This window comes from Bradysia coprophila (genome assembly GCF_014529535.1).
Source record: "Bradysia coprophila strain Holo2 chromosome X unlocalized genomic scaffold, BU_Bcop_v1 contig_12, whole genome shotgun sequence".
In the NCBI taxonomy this organism is placed as follows: domain Eukaryota; kingdom Metazoa; phylum Arthropoda; class Insecta; order Diptera; family Sciaridae; genus Bradysia; species Bradysia coprophila.
In genome coordinates, this window is record NW_023503293.1 from 8,231,061 (window position 1) to 8,249,379 (window position 18,319).

Genomic DNA, 18,319 nt, shown 5'->3' on the forward strand with positions numbered 1-18,319 from the left:
GATATTATTAGATCAGGTCTAGTGCAAAAGGATGTTTTGAAGGTTTTCTTTGGTGCATCGTTAACTGCTCTTAATAAAGGAGAGAACGATGTAAGACCAATTGCTGTAGGTTTAGTTTGGAGACGTGTTGCAGGGAAGATTTCAAATTATAAGATTAGGGAACAGTTGGTGAGGAAACTGAAACCTTTTCAGTTTGGATTCGGAATTAAAGGGGGAGCTGAAGCTTTAGTTCACGCTGTGCGTGAATTTTGTAAGACTAGGCATGATAAGCCGATGGCTCTTGTTAAGTTTGACTTTGAGAATGCATTTAATATGCTTTTTAGGAAGTTTATGTTAGGAGAGGTAAAAGATGTTTGCCCAGAGTTGTTTCCCTTGCTACAGCAAGCATATCGACTTGTTTCAAATCTGTATTTCGCCGATAATCCTTTGTTGTCTCAAAGAGGCTATCAGCAGGGAGACCCATTAGGTCCTACAGGTTTCTGTATAGGTATAATGCGAATGACGCATTCCCTTTTGTCGCGATTTAATGGCTGGTATTTGGACGATGGTACTATAGGTGATGAATTATCAACTGTTTTAGTTGATATTCAGAAAGTATTATCGTTTTATGACGTTTCAGGACTACGCCTGAATACGAAGAAATGTGAGGTTTTCTTTATAAATGCGACCCCTGATGAAGAAGCGCATATGTACGCTGAAATATCAGCTTTGTTACCAGGTATTAAGAAGGTTGATGAATCTTCTTTAGAGTTGTTAGGTACGCCAATCTTTGAGACAGGTTTAAAGAGGATGTTTTCTTCTAAGACCGAATCAGTTAAGTTGATGTGTGACCGACTTAAACTGATGGATGTCCATCCTGCTTTGTGTGTTTTCAGGAAGTCGTTGAGTGGTTGTAGATTTAATTACTTGATGCGTACTTCTAGAGCCTACTTGTTACCCGATCATCTTAGATCTGTTGATGAGATGTTTCGGTCGACATTGGAGGCTATTGCGAATGTGAGATTAGAAGGTTTGTCATGGGATCAGGCATCTCTTCCTTTGTCTTATGGTGGTATAGGTATTAGGAGAGTTGAGGATTTGGCAATACCGGCCTATTTATCATCTGTTTATTCATCGTCAGAATTGTGTGATGTCATACTCCAAAAGTTTAACTTAAAAATAATTAATGATCAGATTTTACAATTAATCGATGAAATTCCACGCAATTTTGTTCCAGAAACCGATACGCTTAAAAAAGAACAAAGGAATTGGGATCTTCCGAAGATCAAACATCAATTCGATGAGTTGTTTGAAAATGGTGATCTTAGGACTCGTGCACGATTACTTGCGTCATCAACTAAAGAATCTTCAAAGTGGCTGCAAGTGATCCCATCGAGTCAATTGGGATTGTTATTGGATAACAACTCTGCCAGAATTGCTGTTGGACTTAGAGTAGGTTCAAAATTATGTGAGGAACACAAATGTATTTGCGGTAAAATGGTAGAAAGAGATGGTTTACATGGTCTATCTTGCGCTAAATGCGCAGAAGGAAAATTTGCTAGACATGATACTATGAATAACATCTTCGCTCATGCTTTCTCTAGTGCAGGTGTCCCAAATATTATACAGCCCCCAGGTGTGTCAAGAGATGATGGTAAAAGACCAGACGGCATGACGTTGATACCGTGGAGTCATGGTAAATCACTCTTGTGGGATGTGACTGTGAGGGATACTATGGCTGCTTCTTATATTAATGATTCTTCAAAGAAAGCTCGCACAATAGCAGACAAAGCTGAGAGACATAAGCATAACCATTATATTTCTCTAAAACAAAATTATTTACTAACACCACTCGCTTTCGAGACGCTAGGTTGTATGGGCCCAGAAACAAAGAAATTCATAGACAAATTGGGTTCTTTAATGAAAAAAGCAACTGGTGAAGCTAAATCGAAAGATTATCTTTTACAAAGATTATCAATCGCGATACAACGTGGAAATGCCGCTTGCATTTTGGGAACATTAGGGAAGAAGAAAATTGATGATTTTTATTTATTGTAATTTTTTTTTTTATATGAAAAGATCGATTTTTTACTGGCTGCGCCACTATTGTGAGCAGTCTTTTTTGTCGCATCAATATAAATAAATAATTTCCACTTCAAAAATGTAATCTACTATTATCTGTCCCATGCGAAAGTTGACTGTTACATGTCAATTTGATCCCTATCAAAATGAAGAATACAACAAATCAGAATTCATTGGTTCGAAAACGACACTTGTTTGTTTTTATCACCTGTTTGCCTCATTAATGAATTTTTTCCACAGCATAGACTGTAATATACTATTACAGCTCGTGTTGTTGAAGTAATGACTCTCTTTCCGGAAGTGCAGCAGTTAATCTTTTACATAACTTGGGATAAAAAGATGAAAAGAAGAGTTTTCGTGTGAATATGATGGAGCCGAGCGCCCAGCAGAGTGGAGAGCCGAAAAATAAACGCCGGCGGCGTCTAGCCGTCCAAAGAAGCGGTGGCGGCGCCGGCTAAGTACGGCTTAGCCGTTAAAAAAGTTCAGGCGGCGACTAGGCCTAGCCGCCGACCAAAAAGGTCGGCTGGCGGCGGCTGGATGTCAAATTTTTGTAATTTTCACGAATTTTTGCGATTTTTTACGAATTTTCTAGCTTTTTACGAATTTTCGCTCTGTTCACAAGTTTTCGCGGTTTTAACGAATTTTTGCGCTTTTCATGAAATTTCACATCTGTTACGATTTTCATAAAATTTGGGATTTTCACAAACAAATGACCATGTCCATAGACAAGATTTTCTACAAATTCTTGAAAATTTTCTTAAATTTCTCAATTTGCTTGGAATGTCGTTTTGAAGAAAAAATAAAAAAAATACGAAAATCAAAGTAGAAAATATCTTAAAGATAGGCATCGCAATGGACATTAAAAGTACGGGTGTATTCTCAAGTAACGGTATTGTCCCAAAAAATTAATTTAATTTTGTTGGTTTGTGTCATCTTTTTGTCTTTTATGGATAAAATATGCACGAGCCGCCGAGTTAGCCGACCTAAACCTCTGGCGGCGGCTTACGGCGGCTAGCTGCAATTAGCCGACCAAAATCTCCGGCGGCGGCGGCGGGTCGTTTTGGGCCTAGCCGCCGTTTTTCGGCGGCTGAAATTTGGCGGCTCTCCAGTCTGGCGCCCAGGTCAATAAACACACGAAAACGAGACCCTTACGAGTGTAGGACTAGTGTCTACTAGCGTCACACAGCGAATGAAAATGCAAATTGTTGTCAAAATGAAGGTATTGGTGTCAAATGACGAACGAGACAAATGTTATTTAATAAAGTTTAACTGAAAGGCCGGTTCTGCCCACCAAGAACCCACCAAATACCAATAAGATGCACACGTTCTAGTATTAATCTGAATCGTTTTAAACCTTCGGTTCGAAACATTAAAAACAACCATTCAACTTGAACGTGTAACAAGCAAAGTTGAGAACAATCGAATATTTTCTTACCTCCTTTTTATGCATGCATGTGTTCTTCCTCAGATCAAGATAATGTCGATCTATTTTTCAAATATGTTCCATACAATAAACTACATTTGAATACGCTATTAACCCAAAAATGGAAAAAGAAACGAAATGAACGTTTAAACGTCTCCGACTACCCCCCCCTGAATAACCTGGGCTACTAAGTGCGCATTATTAAGTTTTCAAATGAATTTCCATTCTATTTTCCCTCAACGTATACCCCTTCATTCGGACGACATACGCAAAGCATTTTCCCCACACAGCGACAATGCATTTCTCCTGAAAATTCAAAACGCAGTGACGAAAGAAACAAATAAAAAAAAAACAACGTGCCAAGTTCCTTATACAGCCAGCGACGAGGTAGTTGAGCAAAATTTAGTTTTTTTTATTCTGTTTTTTTTTTTTCAACAAAAAAGGTCGTTAGATAGATTGTCTATACTACATGCGATCGGAAAAAACTCCTTTTTACCCCAACGATAGAAAAAAAAACTCGACACACAACACACAACTGCACACAGATTTCTCGTTCGCTTTTCGTGACTTGGGTAAACGCACACTCGTCATTATTGATACTACAGTGAGATGGTGTTATGCGCACGTTATATATGATATATGATATGAGGGGATGATACACTAGGCATCCTAAATCTATGGGGGTTGTTTAGTTTGATCCGAACTTTTATTTGATTCGGACGGTAGTTTGGTTAGTTGTATTGATGCACGTTTTTTTGGCATACCTGTCGGATTATCAAACAAAAATTATTATTCTCTATTGAATGCATTGTCTGTACCGATCAAATGTATCATACAGCGATTGTGTGTACGCATCCGTTTCCATTTGAAAGAGAATTAATGACTGACATTATTGGTTTCGAAAATTAATTCCCGTGAATGTGTGAAAGGATTTGATACATTTTTGTGTGAAACGTAACATCACGTGTTCTTCGAAAAATGAATCACAATTGAATGGTTTTAACACTAAAAATAAAATAAAAAATAATTTATTTATTTTTTGTATGAGTGTCGGTGTGTCGAAAGTACTTATACACTGGGATTGAATAAATAATATCCGACAAAAAGAAAAAAAACGTAAAAAAGAAAGAAATTTTGTGAAACGAAATTTAAAGAAAAGTGAAAATTAGATTCTAGATTCGGATGTATATGGATTTATGGTGGAAATATAAATATCATTGATACCCTCCGCCAGAGAAATAACGGATATAAATACATACAAATATGTAAAACATCTATCGAAAAAATTGGATGGTATTATGATAATTTATCGTAAGAAGTAACAATTTAAATATTAAATGGGGATGAAATACACTTAATAATGTGTGTGAATACTGAAATTAGAGACATCGCCGTGTATATCATTGAAATTTTCACCAACGCTATTCAGTGGTCTCATTTCAGAACGGACATTGTGGCCGTAAATGTAAACTATTCTCTACCTTATCGAATGCATGTGGACTTAGCCTAGCTGGACCCTTCGGTGCAACGCCACCTATTTCAGAAAATAGTTTCGTGATTTTTCCAAAAACTGTTTTCTTTAATTTTTTACCGAAGTAGAATGTTATACTGGTCAGTTGTTTTTTCTTAAGAGAAATGGAACCTTGGTAAATTGTTAGCATATATTTAGGCGGAAAAAAAATTGTTTTTGATGATTTATCTGAACCAAAACCTTTTTTTTTTTGAAAAACCACTATGACACAAAAATGTGTTACTTTTAAAGGAAAAATTGGTTTGTGGGTGATAACTTATCCCACTTGGAGAAACATTTCCTGATTGTGTAAATTTATGTAATTTGCACAGGTTTCTTCAAGTGGGATAAAGTATCACTCACAAACCAATTTTTCTTTAAAAGTAACACATTTTTGCGTGATTTCAAGGGGCTGCACTTTTAATAAAAAAAAATGGTTCAGAGAAATCATCAAAAACGAATATTTTTTCGCCTAAATGTAGACTATAAATTTACAAAGGGTCAATTACTCTTAAATTGTCTTGAAAAACAAAATTCATATACCACTCTATTAGGTCAGAATTCGAAATAATCCACTTCCACTCCACATTTCCGATCTGATGAGGAACATGCCCTTGAAATAGTTAACGAGAAATTATAATGGGTTTCCCGGTCTCTAGATTTTAGAAATATTTTAGATCACTTTACCGTTACTATGTGGGTGGGTCATGTCCCTTGACTGACTGATTTTCTCAATCAATTTTTGTGATTTTTACAAAAATAATATAGATTATGGCTTCTCGCACGATCGTAACTCCAAATATTTGTAACTCCAACTCGAACTGTGTCTTACGTTTTCAAACTATCGTAAGTCGTATTGTCTGCTATAAAAGGCGCTGAAAAGATTTTCTTCATTCCCTTGTATTGAATAAAAATGAAACTCGTGTGGTTTCACACTCGTTCAATTTTTTTTATACAAACAACGAAATCACTAAAAAAAATTATTTACTTTCCATTAAGAACTTAGCCTCAGTTATTACAGTCCTCGTCGATAAAAAAAAAAATTATGGAAATCCGTTGAGAATTACTCAAGTTATCGTGTTATCAAGCGACAAGACAAACATTCTTTTGGGTATATCTCTAAGATCATTGTTCCATTATTGCCCATCTTATCCTCAGAAATTTCATTTGGAAATCAGAAATGAACAAAGTGTGACAAACATTTTCATGTATTTAAAGTTTTTGTCAGACATTCATGCATTTTCAATCATAGTAGTGAAGGTTTATCATCCGTAAGACCCACGACTTTCAGTCAAGGGAATAAAATCGAAATTTGTACCAATTTGATGAAAATATTGGTTAAGTTAATCCGAACACACCTGACTGATTGTTGACTTCTTTTTCTTCAAAATATCCGATTCTCGCTCCGATTGAGGAGGAAACGCTAGGAAACTAATGTAAAAGTTGAGTAAAAATACACATAAAACGAAACATGTTCCTCTATACGATTAGTTGAAAAAACCATTGCTCCGCATCCTCAATCGAAACGAAAATTTAAATTTATGAAGAAAAGAAAAACGCTGCAGAGTAACTATAGGTTTTTTAGACAGAATGTTAGTACAGTGGATTTATATAGCATTGCAAAAACACGAATTTCGAATTCCAAATAATATTTTCTGTCTGCACCTGCACCGAAGCACAGAAAAAAAATCTTTTATTGGAAATTATGCATTAGGTGACTTTTGCATTGCTATTTAATGCAGGTCTTGGAAGTGGATCATTTAATTTCGTAATGACTGGTTTAGACTGCTTGTGGAGTGATTTTATTTCTCTACACATTTTTTATAAAATAAATTAATATTTTCAATGATGTTAAAATTTCTAATCGAATTTTTCTGACAATTGACTCCAAGTGCTCATATATACCTACTACATAACATGTAGTAAATTTGATAGGAATTACTTGTATGATAGTAAAAAGACAAAATTTCAGTCTACAGACATGGACTCTTTTTGTGAAAATTTTTCAAATTTTCATGGAAAAATCGAGGAAACTGTGGGATAGTTCAAGAAAATATGCGAAAATGATTTCCCAAAAATATGCCCTGCATTTGTAAGTGTTGCGTTAGGTCATGACTTAAGGAAAGGGAATAGGAAAAGTTCGATTTTTTCTTCTTAGTAATGAACTAATTGAAGCAGATATCACCCGTAAACCAAAACCATTCCAAAGCTGCCAAATAGGTTTGATAGATGTAGCTCGTGCATAAATAGATTTCGACCCCTACTGCTTTCTTTACTTAAAACATGGTATGTCGTCACATCATCAACGACCCTTCTCCGTTCAACGTACCAAGAGTGACGTTCATATTTCAATAAAATCTGAATCCTAAACTAAATAAATAAATAAACAAACTCGGCCTTTTCGCTATTTTTATTTTCTTTCCCAGCAAAAACCACACAAAAATGTAGCAAAATATAGAAATGATTTTCGTTGTGCTAAACAATTAAGCTCGGTAAGGAAAATGCAAACAGAAAATTGAAATGAAACGGTTGTTGCTTCTTCAACTTCACATTTTCCCTCGCAAATTGCATGTACGAATTTTATTAAAACGGTTTGCATTATGGTTTGCAGTTTTAAACCTCCGGTTTTTGCAGAAAATGTATTATGATTTTTGAAACGAAAAACTAAATGGATTACCACAAATTAATATTTATTTAATGCATCAAAGTCGAGGGGGAAACTACGCGACCAAGCTCTTCCCACATCGACTTCCTTGCGTCTATTGGCGCATTTGTTGGAGTGCCATATCCTTCTATTGGCGCACTATTTCCATCTATTGGTCACCAATAGCAAATAGTACCTGTCCCGGTATTCGCTCGCGTAGTTTCCCCCTCGATCAAAGTGAACAATTATTTATGGAAATGCATGTGGCAGCGTGGAGCGTTGTATAGTCGGGTAGATTTTATTCAGACGACAAAACCAATTAAAACAATTTAACATTTCAAACGGAATTGAGTTTTTTTACGGTGTGTGTGTGTAGGTTGTTGGTTATCTCAAATTTTATTTCCGTTTTTTTAATTCCATTTTTTTCGTTATGCGATATTGTATACACCGTATATACGGCGAGCTAAATAGATCAGAAATTAAATTTGTTTCAGACATTTATTCACATATGGTCCGCTGCGTTAAAGTACAGCAAATAAAACTTAAAACTGTCATCATTATTTCTGACTTCAATTTGTATTCATTTGATATTACTAACAGTTACACAACGATTACGGGAACGATGGAAGTTACAATTCGTCTGCTGTACGGCACCTTTTTTAAAGTACAGCCGATGTATACTGTGGATCAAATGATTTAAGTTTAGACGAAACTCCTTGCGTTGGAGTGTTAACATTTGTTTGGAAGCTATTCTGAGACTAGACTTTCCCAGGGACTTTGTCTCTGAGACAATGTCTGTAGGCGTTGAATAGAAATTAACGAGACATAAAACTGTGCAGGCACACGCACGATACGTAGACCCAATGGAGCGCATTTAGCCTTAAAACTATTACGGGTTTTTGAGTCGTCTTCATGCTTCACGTGAATTCTGAACTACGCTCTTGGCAACCCTTTAGGACTTCTTTTGTCTTCTGATAATCATATCTACCTAAAGTTAGATTTAGAATTAGAGAAATGGTTTCTGCCACTGTTTCGATCTGAGAGTCGACAGTGCAGTGCAATTTCATAATTCCTCAAAAGTTTTAAAGAGGTATTTTTGCCAACATCTCATCAGGCTATGGCGACAGTGGCAAGGAAACAACTAATCACAAGTGGCTAGTCATACGCTGTTGCATGTACAAGTCTAGCGAATCATAATCAAAATGAAAATATTTCGGTGTTTCTACATTAGAACCAAACACTCACATGTACATGTGTGAGCGTTGGAAGTTTCATTATTCGTTCGCTCTTGCGCAACACTCGTACGTGTTTTTGTTGGTATAGACTTAGATATTTGTACACAGAGTTCAATAGTTGAAGATTGGCAAGCTCCAAAAGTTTGAATTTTCTTTTACATGAAGTGCATTATGTTCATTCTACCTGCCTGACTTACTTTACTACTTTTGTAACTGTAACGAACTCATCGAAAACAGTCTCAACGCCCAAACATAGACTACAAAAGCGCATTCATAACGTGGCGTACACTGCCATAAATCAAGGAACAACATTCACACCCATTGTTTTTCTTTTACTGTTTTTACTCCATTATCCATTCCTCTATTATCTGCACTGCATTTCGGCAATATTTACCGAAATTTTCTCAGCATCTGCCCAACATTTCCTATAGTTCCATTTCCTTAATTTACCCACATTTACACGGTATTAACCTGTCGTTTCATGTCCCCTGTGACACAATTTACTTCGCCATAAGCTATCCTCTGTTCAAATAGAAGATTTCTCACGAATAGAAAAACTGTCTGCTCGCAAGAATGATACAGAAAATTAGTTATATGTCAGATTATGTGTGTTCTGGAAATAAGCTTAAAATCATCAATTGCTATTTCATCCGACTTTCGTTCCATTATTTAGTTTAAAGGAAATGTAAAGCTCGTTCTTCATGCGGTCTGCATATTTCATCCGTTTCCCATGATATTATTGGGAAGAATGTGTATATATTTGCTGTCTATATGATAAATAAAAATCGTCTTCAACACAAAACCTGAAGTGAACGGAATGGAAGAAAATCAATATTCGAAACGCTGTTTATTTGGTATAACCTCTCATGCCCCATAAAATTGAGCTCTTTTATTATTTCGACATCATTATCTTGAATGATCCCATAAAAACGTCAAACATCACACATTTCGCATACATACAAGTATAATCTACGGTACATCTACACAAACCAGCTGCCTTATGTTAAACCATTTCAAAATGATTTGTTCTCATCAAAGTCACTTTTTTATATGCTCAGGCAACATAAAATTGAAAAAAATTTTCGGATTTTTTTTTTCTCCATATAAGTTGAACACTCAGTCATCTACATACATATTCGCTTCTATTTATTTTTATTTATTTTACTTTTTTTTATAGACGCGCCTTTCATGTATGCGTGTGTTTAAGTATGCGACTGTGTGTTCCGTAAAACCTCCAAATGATTCCTTTCTTTTATGCCTGGTAAAGCTTCTCTCAACATTATTACGAAAGGCTAAGCTTTTGATGCAAAAATAAATATAAATTTCTTCACGATATTGGTGAAAAAAATGAGTTCTCATTTGTGAAACGGAAGAAAAGAAAAATAAAATGTTTCGAACATCATCGCCTTATCCGTCTTCGTTTTGGGTAGCCCGGAACGCGAGCTACAAAATATAACGAAACAGAAATGAAGAACGAAATCATCGCCTACAGTTTTGACACTGAAGCATTAAACTGAACACAGTCCATGAATTTGTGCTAGGGCGTGTAACGTGTAAGGATGTCCTTCTTGTAGAGTCAGGGCATTAAAATAACGATCTTTAACCTGTCGCAAACGGCAAGCATACTAATAGTTTTACTATTTCTTCACTGAATCGAAGATTTTCAGAGATTGATTTCAGAAATCTTTTACTTCATTTGTTTTGAACACGCTATATCAGACCTCATTAATTAGACCTTGTCGTTTATTATTGCTGTCGTTGTCGATAACAGATGAAAGCTGATCTGATTGTGATGGATGATAGAAACATTTTAATTCATCCCATAGCTCACAGATGGAAATATTCAACTAGATTTCAATTTTTTAGAGATCAACGAGGAGATCAACCTTTTTTTGAATTAAAATTTAATCTCTCAGGAGTTACTTTCATTAAACTCCGAATTGGTAAAGTTAATTGTTTCTGATGTGTGTATGTAGAGAGGCATTTTTTTTGTATATCTAAAATGCGAAGTGTTTGAATGTTGTGAGCCATTACGTTCTTAATCCCTAACCGTTCCCAGCAAATCGAAAGTAATCCCACACGGACCTAAAATTTTAGTCTTAAATTTCTGTCTATGTGAAGTGCACCCGAACACATGACTTATAGTGATTTATCAACGAAATCAACTGTAGAAACTGACTCTAAATTTATCGGAACGCAACCAGCGTACATTAAAGCAAAGTGTATCGAAATCGGTAAAAAAATTCGATCCGTTTAAAAAGCTAGAAACTATACTCTCCAAGACACAGACAGTCGGCGGAAGCTTGCAATCCGTCTGGCTTTTGTTCTTCAAGTTCCACACCATTTTAATTACCTATTATAATGGTATCCCCTAAACTCTCTGATGTAGATTTCCCCCATTTACGCACTCGCCTAAATGTAGGCGACTGAATTTCGACGTTTACTTTCGATTTTAAATTCAGCATATTCCCACACACAGAGCAAAGGGAATAAAAAATAAACCAGCAGATTCTTGCGGTTACATTGTTACAGTATGTTGAGAAATAAATTTTCTTCCTCTTCTTCTTCTTCTGTTTTTTTTTCTGTGTATGCAAATAAACTGTCGGTTTGTGTGTACTCCAGTATATATGGAGAGATCAAAAAACTGGGTTAGATTGAAATTTTAGATAAGTTCTTTTTCTTTATTTTCTTCTGTTCTCGAGAGTTGATCTGTTATGCCGTTTTAGGTACTTTACTTCTTCGGGTGGTTTTTTTTCCTTCTTCCTTTTCTTCGCTCCCATATATTGTTCATTCAAAAATGTACGGAAACCTCGGCGGAAACGCGCTAACACAAATATTCGGAAGGGAAAAAGTACTGGAAAATGGTGTATTTACACAAATATGACTGAGCGAATACATAATGTCTACATTCACTTTCCCTATACTCATCATCCTCATGGAAATTCACCCTTTTTTTCATGAACCAACTAAAAAAAAGGTTTTTTTTATATGCGGAACCATTTCGAAATATTGTTGAGGTTTTTATGTATTTTAGCATATTTGGCTTGTTTAAAAAAATTATTGTAGATTTTTCAAAACAATATTTCATAACGAGAGTAACGTATAGATTTCAGCATAGGTTTTTTTTTACTCCTCGCAACAACGTCTATTTGAATAGGAATGTCTACTCAGTGAAATAGCTGGATAGCTGGATATACATATTAATAAAGATGAATGAGGGTGGGTTTTTTTCACTCCGGTTCTCTCTGTTGGTGTTTTTTTTTTGTTTATCGAATAAACTGGCCTGTGTGAGTGTATGTATATATTCCTCTGCCCGTATTCCCACAACGAAACGTTGTTTATTTACGAGTAGGTCATATATTACATTTTGCAAATTTTTTTCTTTCGTTTTTTTTCCTCAAATTTATTTTGGTGGCATGTATGCTTTATTTATGACCACAAATTTGTTACAATTCGTGAATGGGATAGGTACGGATTAAGGTGTCTCAGAATGTAAACCATTAATTCGGTAAATTATATTGATCCGTGTACATTTATGTGGCAACGTTCCGTATGTATAAATGTATGTGTTAGATGTATAATGGATGTGGTGAAGTTATTAAACAATCATTCCCATTAAATCCACATGGTCGAAATTCTCATACACTATTGATGAACCAATTTATTTAACCGAAAAAAAACGGTAAACTTCTCGTTCACTTGGAATCTATTTGGGTTTTACACAATTTCATTTTTAATTCAACAATGTTTGAAGGTGATTAGAAAAGCATAGTACGAAGAATAGTTATTTGTTTACCGATGGAAGAAAATAGAAAATAAACAAATGCGAATCGCTTTCAAAGGACTTTTCTGAGGGCCTTAATTGTCCAACAGTCGTTTAATTTTCATGTTTGCGTCTTGTCTGGTGGTGAAGGTGCAAAGGTTGAAAAAGGGTTTTTTTATATGTGATTTACTGCCGCTACAGACGATTGACACACATGTGTGGCGGCTTGTTGGATAGGTGCTGTCCAGGAGACCCGGGCAAAGACAGATATCAAATGTGTCCTCTAGCACTGTTCAAAAATAACAAAAAGTATGTATCAGTCAAAGGCTGGAAATTTTGATGCGCTTTAGGAGGTGATATTTTGTACCTGGTGACTGTTGTTGTTCAGATCAGTGGTTGCCCTGATAGAGGCTTAGCATAGCTTTACAATGATACCACGCACACTATAGAAGCGACAGGTTTATGGTTTTTCTTTCGAGTATATGGTTGATATTCGCTTTGCGTATTTTTCATGTACGAGGTGTGATTAATCGTTTCTCACCACGAAGCAAAAATAGGTAGATTCTCAACCGAACTGTCATCAGACGCATCTAACGTCATTTTCTTAAAAAAAAAAAAAAAAATTATGACCTTTTTTGAGTGGAGAAAATGAAGTTTGAAAAAAATATTTCTTTTTCGGTTCACTTTTTTATCGAATCGTAAAATTCAAATTTTAGGCACACTTACGGTGTGAAATTCACACTGTGAATTCTGTTCTCAACTGGCTGTGATTGCTTACGTTGGCGATCAAATAGTTTTTAACCGTTTTGGTTCGGTTATCGGATTCAAGTTTTACCAAATTTGATTCGAATCGGGGCGAATTTCAAACAAAAAAGTCTACCCCGCTCATCACTGGCAAATTTAGCAACAGAATTCATAACCGTAAACATTTTCCAAATTCGGCAGTTGATTGTTGTTGATTCAATATAAATAGAACGGCACCATCCCGAGCACCATCCTACATTTACGAAAAACACTCGATCTAAACTGAACTTAATTACTGTACATCGGACGTATGCACACAAAAAAAACGAGCTATACTAGTCGCTACCATCGAAAATTAAGCAACAAAACCGTATGATAAAATCACTGTTATAAATGGGTAAATAAACCACCTTAAAAAAATTGTTATTTGGATGGGTTGTGCAGCTTTCGTATACGAAAAATGTAAACACAACAAAGTGTGCACTACATTTTTTATAACATGTTTTCAATATTTCAAAACACAACACCCGGCACACTGTTTTTGGAATTGAACGTGGGATTTCGTTGAATTCACTCGATTAGTCTAAAACCGCCGCATCAAGTTTATTTAATCAACTAAAATCATGCATCGTATGTTTGAATGAACAAGAATTCTGCAAACTTAAAACAATCATTTTAAAATGGGTGTGTCGATTTGAAAGCAATTTCGGTTTTTTGTTCATCAAATACATATCTTGTGGAAGTTGAAGTGCAATCGAAAACTAAAATCTTGATCTATTGCTTGTGGATTTATGTGGCTTTTACCTTCAACTCTGGCTGCAAACTTACACCCAGTCAAAATTGAATTTTAAAAAAATCCAGCGCTATATGGTACTGATGTAACAGGTTTTATATTCATTTTATTTGGATACATGACAGCATTTTACAGGAACTTATAGCAATGTATACAGTTACAGCGACTAGTTATTCAGAGCGTTTTATTACAATACCAATAGAAAATTAAAAACCGAGTGAAGAACTAGATTTTTAATTTTGATGATCTCGCCACTAGTGGGGGCGCATCAAGCACAAATTCAGTTTTACACAGAAAAACTATGTTATAGGCGAAGACTAATTGATTCAGCAACATTTTTTGGAAGCTATTGTCTAGCTATGGGCGATAATGATAATGATAATGATAAACGAAAATTATTGATATTTTGATAATTATCAAGTGAAATGAAATTTATCGATATATTCCGATATATCGGTACATGATCATGAATTTTCAGATAAATATCAAAATATCGATATTTTGATAATTATCGAGTTTCGATATTTTGATAATTATCGATAATTATCAAATTATTGATAACGATATGATTAATCGATTATCGATAATTTCTTTCGATTGATACTATCGATAATTTTTAACGTCTACCGTCCCGACTATTGTCGTTTTTATTTGTAATGCAAATAATTTGATTTAACCAACGAAAATCTAGATTTATGCAGGCTGTTGAATACAATTAATAGAGCATACTATTTTCAAATCGGAACACATGGCGAATATTACGCGAGTGTAACAGAAATTATGTTCGTCATTTTTCTGAATTAATCTGAAACATATGACCAATTTAATTCTGTTTGAGTATAATTCCTGGATTATAAAAAAAATATAAATTAGCAAAGATTCTTTCCTGTCCTTACATGGTAAAAACTATTCAAATTTTATTACTTTTATTGAACAAGGTGACCTTATATTTTTCAGAGTATTTCATTTGACTAGAGAAATTATACGAAACTTTGAATTTGACTAACAGACGATATAAAAACTCACATGCAAACCCTGCATATAATAGTACCTAGTAGATTATTGAACTGGTCCCTAAGTGTGCCTAAAATATTTGAATTTCATGTGAACGATTCGATGAAAAAGTGAACCGAAAATTGAAATTCAACACTACTCGTATGAAAATGACGCTGAGTTAGAAAATATTACGAGCTTTCCATTTAGAATTTCGACTGAACTGACGGCGACAATTGTATTCGCGTGTACTTAAAAACATGAGTGTAATATCCTGCTTTAACTTTTGGTGAAACCTTCTTTAGAATAGATATCTAATTCTATAAAAAAAAAATATTTCAGAACAAGACCGTAAGTATTTAATGATTTATTTAGTGTCATATTATCTTGTTATGCAATGTCACCATACCGACCTTCTATCAGTTAAAAGTAGATTAAAATTAGGTGTAGCAACTAAAAATATGGAATATAACTTAAAACCGAATCTTTCAAATGTGAAACTGATGAAGTAGTAATTTAGCTTGTGAATGTTGCTATTTTTTCAGTCATTTTTTCCCTCTGTTCATTTTCCTCTGTTCCATATAGAAAATTACTTCTCAATATGAAAATTGTACATGAATAATAATTCATACACACACGTGAAGAATTATGAACGAGAACGGCATAAAGGTATTTTTTCGACACAGCAAATTCATCGTATTTTTTTCCCTTTTTTTTCGTAAATAACCTTCCTTTTATGTAGCCATAAATAAAATCCGCATTCTATGTACACCAAAATATCCTGTGCCCTATAATGTATACACTTACTCACAACTTTTCTGGACCAATTTCAAACATTACAATTTTCCTTCCGCATAGAAGAAATCACTCACTCATTCACGTACATGTACTTGAATGAAATCTCTCTCTATCTCTATCTCTCTCTCTTACATAATATCAAAAAAGGAAAAAAGAAACACAAATTCATGTTAATTGAAAAAAGATTTTTTTTTTAAATATATTCATGTCTGAAAGGCATCACGATCGATATTTTATAATAGGTTGCGTAGTTGATAAAACTTCAAGTTAATTGAGTGGTTCCTATTTTGTGTGTATACTACAAATACATACAGAAAGTTACTACACACATTTTTTTCCATCAGGGAAAGCTGTGTAAGAAGCCAGAAACTGGTATACAGGTGATTTTAAATAATCAATTGCTGTGATGTTCTTTTATGAAATGTTTGAAAAGTTTTCCAATGTTGATGGTGGCTTCCAGTTTGAATCGCGACTGCATGGTTCTTTATACAAACAAACTGTTTGAATACCAATGGCATAAACGACAATTTTCTTGCGAAACGATCAACATTTATGAATTTACTTTTGTTCATGCCAAAGACTACCTTAGTTATCATCATCTTCGAATTATAGTAAATCATGCAATGAAACAACGCGCTTCAAGCAAAAGTGCTATTAAAAAAAGTGTCTGAATTTTTGTACAGTGCGAAAATTGGTTCGATACACTGTCCAGTTTCAGTACCCTATTAAGAGTAGGACTCGATATACCTCATATAGCTCACGAAGAAATGTTTTGGGAGAAGAACTGATTCAGTTCAACTGAACATGATCACTGAAAGATACTAAGAAGATGTCTAACTTCTCATCATGCGCCTGACTCCAACTTCCAGTAGATTGAAAATGGGGACTGTTCACCAGATAATTAATATAAAAAAAACTTTCGATTTGAGTGGAAAAGCGTCATAACTTCTTTTAATTAAACTAGACGTCGCGAATGACATCAGTATCAAATGGTTTTGGTGCGACGTAATGCCGGGTCCAGGTGGCCATTAAATCCTTCATAGCCACATCTTCTTCCCCACGTTCTCTAGGCTGTACTTTAACAGGCGAAATTACAGCATTTTTGTCCTACAGAGACTGTTCTCATTTGTTAAAATTGTACGAAGTCCTTTGATATGCCAATCATATTTGTTCGGTTGTTTTACAACAAATTCAGCAATGAATAAATCCGATGTATTAACCTGTTACAGACCAGTATTATTATCGGGCTTATTACTTCCAGTCTCGAAAGTATTTTTGATGGGTTGATTTCAAATCTTGTACTTCAATTTTTTTAACATGCACCTTACTATAAAAAGGACCATATTACCCAGAGCTTTTCATTGTTTTGTCGTCGTTATCGATAATAGATGAATAGCCGTTTGTACAGGTGTAGATATCATCACAGTGGCAGAAACCATTCGCTGTAAATTCACGCAATTTTATCAAAACAATATTTTGCACATCTATAAAATCAAATGATCTTTGCCATAAAATTACTCTGTTAAATAGAAACTAAAAAAAACGAACCAAAACAAATTTGAGTAAAAATTAAGCGAAGCGTAAAATATAGGTTTCTGTCAAACAGGTTTTTTTGAATGGGTGTTTCAGCTTTGAGTTTCGTTTTTCAACACAAAATGATGTTTGAATTGTTTGAACAGTTATTGGTTTATCATTAAAAATTGTCTTTTATATTTTCTGGCTTCTGCTGTTTTTTCTTTTCCTTTTTTACTTCAATTTTATTTAATTTTTATTTTGTCGAATGTTGCAAAACGAAACTGTGTGGCAAGTCGTAGCAACTATGTCTTTGCTTAATTAATATTTTTCATCTGTGCAATTTGTTCTCTCGTCATCTTACTTTTCAAATATTTACATTTCTACTTTATGTACTACGTTTCCAGATGAAATGCATGTACAAACACTGTAATTAACTATGAGCAAAAAAATAAAGAAGAAGAAAAAAACAATTTTTTTTGCCAAAGATCATGAGAATCGTCAGATATCAAAGGAACGAAAGAAAAGGAAACAATAAAAAATTCCATTAAATATTAAAATTGAAATAAAATTTCACCAATATATGAGCGCTGTGTAGTCATTTTATTGAATGCCGAACTGATAAGTACTCTTATTCGTCAAAAAAAATATATTTTTACATCAGAAGTGAAACAACCCTCCCCAACCCAAACACGATTGGCTTTCTGTCATCCCTTATATCCTGTTTCCTGATACTTGACGTAGGTAGAAAATAGGTAGAGAAGTTGAGTCGAAAGCAAAGAAAGAATAAAAAAAAATTTATCCCATCCATCCAAAATGTAAACAAGTCTAATATAATAAAAA

The 18,319-nt window shown here is 34.5% G+C and overlaps 1 long non-coding RNA gene across 1 annotated transcript; it reads right to left on the minus strand.

Annotated features, from left to right (window-relative positions):
- Positions 1-8,664: 8,664 nt before the first annotated feature.
- LOC119067176 lies at positions 8,665-13,095 on the minus strand. Its single transcript, XR_005085883.1, has 3 exons — positions 12,836-13,095; positions 10,955-10,958; positions 8,665-8,675 (listed from the first exon to the last, which is right to left on the minus strand). It is a non-coding gene; the product is annotated as an uncharacterized LOC119067176 (long non-coding RNA).
- Between the last annotated feature and the right edge of the window lie 5,224 nt (positions 13,096-18,319).